The sequence below is a fragment of the Cicer arietinum genome, chromosome 6 (genome assembly GCF_000331145.2).
Source record: "Cicer arietinum cultivar CDC Frontier isolate Library 1 chromosome 6, Cicar.CDCFrontier_v2.0, whole genome shotgun sequence".
In the NCBI taxonomy this organism is placed as follows: Eukaryota; Viridiplantae; Streptophyta; class Magnoliopsida; order Fabales; family Fabaceae; genus Cicer; species Cicer arietinum.
This window is the reverse complement of record NC_021165.2, coordinates 47205505-47211439: the sequence shown is the minus strand read 5'-3', so window position 1 is coordinate 47211439 and position 5935 is coordinate 47205505.

Genomic DNA, 5935 nt, shown 5'->3' with positions numbered 1-5935 from the left:
AGAGTATAGAGATAGAGAAGTGTGCACCATAGATTTTTATATTGGTTCGACTATCAATTCGATAGTCTACATCCAGTCCTGGAATCACTTACCGATTCCAGCCTTTACTAGAAATGATTTGAGTATGTTTACAGACTTTCCAGCACTTCACTGCCTATACATCTAACTCAACATCAATCCACAACAACAACCAATCTATCCTTAAGAACTAATCGCCAAGCTCTAGCAAGATCAGATTGAGATCTCTTTTAGATGATCACACACACTCTAAAAGATGACCACCAGTTTCACAATACTGGATTTCCACACACTTTTTTTTACAAAGATGATTCTTTCAAAAAGACTAAAAACACTTGATTCAATCACAATGAATTCTCACACTTAGTATTTGCCAATAATGTTTCTGAGTTATAATAGTTTTTCTCAAAGTGTATTTTTCGAAAAGTCAATGAGATTCTTTTTTTGTTCTTTTTATGTATTTCTATATGTTATAAAAATTGTGATTGATTCAGTTTATATAGTTTCAGAAAAACTTCAAACAAATCGATTTCCCAATCGATTTTATTAATGTGTATTACCAGCTTAATCAATTTCCTAATCGATTTCGCGTTTCTTGTTTTTCTTGAAATTTTTGAAATAGATGAACTAATCGATTTGCTAATCGATGTTTTTAATGCATATATCAGAAATTGATACTCTGTTCATATCAGAGTCTATTGAGTAATCGATTATAATTGTTTTGTTCAAAATGTGAGATCAATCAATCGATTACTCAGTCGATTCACTTTTACTAACATAATCGATTTGGCAATGGGCTAATTTCTCCCTGTAACTCAGACACTTAACCAAATCGATTTGCCAATCGACTGATTTCTCTCTGTAACTCAGTCACTTAATCAAATCGATTTGCCAATCGACTGATTTCTCTCTGTAACTCAGATATTTAATTACAATCGATGTGCCAATCGATTATGTAGTATGTTTCTGATAAATGATGAACTGATTCATTTATGCAATCGATTATCAAATCGATTTCTTTGAATCATAGAACACAGGTCTAATAAAAACCTTTAAGTAATCGATTGACATAGTGAAAACTTGTTTCTGTGAATTAGAAAATCGATTAACCAATTGATTAGTAGAAAGCTTGTAACTTAAGAAAAGTATATCAATCGATTGTCCAATCGATTTCTTTTAATCATAGAACATAGGTCTGATAAAAACCTTTAAGTAATTGATTGACATAGTGAAAACTTGGTTCTATGAATCAGGAAATCAATTAGTCAATTGATTTACCAATTGATTGATTAACATACTTATTTTATGATTTCAGTTTTAATTGGCAAATATTAGATGTGTGAAATCATAATCATGAATCTAACTAATAAACACTATGAACAATAGACACATTTACACATAATCTTCAAGCCTTGTATGATATGATCAATCTTTGCTTGATTGCTTGAGATCCAAGATTTGTCCAAGTGTAGTGTTTGATTCTTTCCTGAAATGTATCTCAACTCAAACTATTAGATTAATCAGATAATGCATATACATTGTATGTTTGGGAGTTTCATCAAAATCACAGTCAAGGAGACATATATCTTACAAAGGTCAGCTTCTACAGTGGAAACCTCATTATCCTTGATGTGGTACCTTAACTACAGATGCATTTTCAATGACACTACACCTAGTTTGGTTAGCGTGGGTCTTCCGATGATGCAATTATAGACAAATTTGCAATCCACTAAAAGGAATTAGGTCCTTACGATCTTCCTTGCTCTACTTGTTTCACATGTTACCAGTAGTTCAACATATCCCTAGGTACATGTTGATCCATCGAAACCTTGTAGGTCGCCCCCGGAGTAGGGGAGAAGACTCCTTTCAATTAGTCCCAAGGTTGTGAACATTCCTATGTACATAATATGACATGAGCTTTCATGATCATTTAGTTTTATCATAATTGAGTTGCATGTAGCTAGTTCATAGTTTGGATACCCACCCAATATCACTCCTACAGTGGGGAATGAACCCACTCCTCATAGGATTCTTTTATCATTTTAAAGACAATTGGGATATCTTCCTAAGCAGAGTAGATTTTCTCGAAAGTGACTATTACTTTGGGAATATTTTCCCATTGGTGTGGTTTGCCTTGTTTTATGGGGTTTTTTCTTTTGTTGAATGTTTCGGCCTCATATCTTTTGGAAGGTCTTGAAGACCTTGGCATTCCCAGTTGGTCTTTGTTATACTCCTTACCACCAAAAGTGTATTTTGACAACTTTCCTTTTTGAATTAATGCTTTAATAACGCCTTTTAGTCGGGCACATTCATTATTAGTGTGGTCATGACTTTTATGAAACCTATTGCATTTTTCTTTGTTGGTCCAAGGCCTTCTCTTAGATGCTTAGAGAACTCCACTATGACTTCCTTTATTTCATGATTGAAATTGTAGCACCCTGATTTTCAATGTAATTTTTTCTTCTTTTTAAATAAGTTATTTCAAAGGAATCCTTGTGATAAATAAATCAACAACAAAGTTTACAAAGTAAACGAAATCTTTTCAAATTTAAGTATCTTGAAATATGATTTTAAAATAAATGTAATACAACGACGAGAGTCGTCAATATAAATTACCAAACTAACCCTAAGCAGAACATATCCCACTTACACGAAGGCTATTGAGTACCATTGTCCCACATGCTACATCCAGTTGTTTGCATGAGCATGGAAGTCGAAGCTATGATTTTGCTACACCTTCATTGTCATCTTGAACTCTGCATAAACATATCCTAATAACTTGAAGCGTTTAGCCCAATCCACAAAAGTAAAGTGTCACCAACTAAAATTAACATATAATACTTAGCAAATATGAAAAATAAATAAAAATTAATAGAGCAATCATATTTGTCAAAGTATCAAATACAACTCATACATCAAACATTCTAATGCAATGCCTAAATGTCAATGTATATTATTTTGGAATATTATACACTCCACAAAAGGGTATGGACTAACTGTACACGTGAATCCAACTATTCATGGATCCCAAAGATGAAGTCCCTCTTGACAAGCTTGACTCAATAATCCCACAAGGATAATTTATATACATTGATCAAAATAATTGAATTCTCAAATTCATACTTTTCAAAAAATTCAATACTATGTTTCATACCAAATGATTTTTTCTAAAATAATAATTATCAAGTTCAAACATTCAAGATAAGAGTAATTTCCCACAACATAGCATCACTAAATATTATAAGAGTTTTTCAAAATGACACTACTCACTCCTTTTTTATATCAAAGAAATTAATTCTCTTCAAAAAAGAATACATCAACTCTCTTTATTTTATCTAAAAAAAATATATGGAATCAATTCTTTTAAGCCCCAAAGAAAATAATTGTTTCAAACAAAAAATTGATATGGCCTATTTGTTTTCATAATCAAACCTAATTTTCCAAAATGTCACAATTCCTTTGAGGGTTAAATATATTTTTAGTCTCTATAAAATATCGACATTTCAATTTTAGTCTCTGTAAAATAAAACACAAATTTTAGACTCTACAAAATTATCCAACAAAAAATTTTAGTCCTTGTTTAAATGAAACATGTTGAGTTGTCCGTCAACTTCAAAAATTTTGATTGATTTTTTGCTAGCATGTTTAGAACATTAAAAAAAGTAAATCCATAAAAATTTAGAATTTTTTTAACTCAAAAATAAATTAAATATTAATTCTTTAAATATAAAAAGCTAAAGATAAAAGTGACAAAAATATGGACCCAGAAATTAAACTTTAAACTCATTTTTTGTGGAATAACTTTTTATAATGTTGTAAACCTTTCTAGAAAACATTGATTCAACAATATAGGTTAACTTAATAGTTGGGATTAAAATTGCATACATGATAATGTAAGAACAAAAAGTTATATTTTTAATTTATAAAAATTAAATATAAAAAATTAAAATTTTATAAAGACTAAAAACATATTTAACTCTTCCTTCTATTATCAAAATAGTTTCAAATCAAACAACCAACCAATAAATTAAACAATCATTCTCACACTACTTTATGATGTCAAGACTTTTAATCTTTTCTAAAGCCAAAGAGCACTCTACTTTTACCTGTTTTTTTAAAGCTAGAAAACATAAATACTTAAACTTTTAACTATGATTCTAACTCTTTGAACTTTAGAGCACTTTTCCTAGTTTCAAGAGAGGCTACTCACAACTTCAATCTTAAAATACTTTTTCTAAACCCAACTATAATATTATTTTTATCTTTAAATCTCAAAATACAAAAACAATAAAAAAATTCTAAAATAAATTTTCAAGAATTTAAGTCATTTTTCTAACATCCTATTTTTAAAGAGATGTTTTCTCAATAATAAAAACAATAAAAATTTGTCGTTTTTTCTCCGAAGTAAAATTTTGTTCATAAAATTAATCTTTACCACAACTTGAAACCTTTATAAAACTTGAAACATTTTCTTTTAAATCATCTTTCACATCAAGATCTAATCTTTTTTAAAAACAATTTTTTGAAACAAATAAAATAAATCACTACTTTAATAACTATTTTTCCAGAAACAAAATAATAACAATTATTTTCATCAAAATATTTCATTAACTACAACAACTAACATAATAATCATTTTCATGAACTAACAACAACAAAGTTTTCATCTTTTCAAACTTCTAAAACTCCCACCTTTTACCTTTTAAATCGAGTAATACCCATTTTTTATAAGCATGACTGACGGAAAAATATCTATGCATTTTCAAGATAAAAAATTAAATTTTTTGTCTCAACAACCTTGGCAACAAAACTCATAGATCTATCCTCTTATAAAAGAAATTTTCAACAAAACTCAACCAAAACCCCACATAGATTTTTCGCCAGAATGAATACAATCGAGAAGTAAAATCTCAAATCATTTCAAATACACTATCAACAACAAATGAATTTACGATCTTTGGGAAGTAAAAGTTTCAAACCTCAACCCCAACAAAAACAACTCGGAAATACAATTCAAAAGGAGAAAGAACACTTTTGATCTTTCAAAATTTATTCTCAACAACACTAGATTGCAAGATTTTGAGAAGGAAAAACTTAAAATTCTACCCCAACCATTAAAGGCTAAATCGGCCAAGACAAGCGGAAAAAGAGAGGAAGATTTTCTCACCTTCCATGAGAGTGTTGTATTAAGTCCTTGAAACGAATCAAAATCATTAATTACATACATGGCTAAACTTATTGTGAAATTTATAATATTTACAACCTTTCCTATCTTCTAGCTTTACTAATTTTTTAAGTTATGATAATATTGATTGTTTATCTTTCAACAAAATGTCAAAGGTCTTGTATGCTTTGGTTGTATCATATCTATACTTTTTAGTATTCACAAGACTTAATTTTCCTTTAACAAGAATTTTTTCTTTGGAAGTGAAAGGAGGTCCTACTTTTAAGTCTACCATATTTACTTCACATTCATTAGAACTCAAATCATAATCAGAAATCATCAGAAATATTATGCAAGATATAATTATCTATAATTATCTTTTTCTCGCTTCTGAAATTTATTTCTTTTCTAATTCTTCTCTTCTCTAATTTGTTATATCTTTATAACCTTTTCCCACAATTTAGTCAAATCTATTGCAATGAAAGAAGGCACGTTCGATTCCAAGCCAAATGAAGGGACCCCACAAGAGAATAATCCTGTTAGCATAGATCCAGGAATTTCGGCGCCAAGGAGGGGAATGAGAAATCACATGACTAGCTCAAGGCTACATGACTACGTACACCCGTGATCTAGTATTTAAGGAATAATGACAATAATAACTATAGGGGAGATTTTGGTTAGGACTATCAATCATTCTTCTTCCTCTTACTATATTTTCTAATAGTTCATTATTATACGTTTATCTTCCTTCTA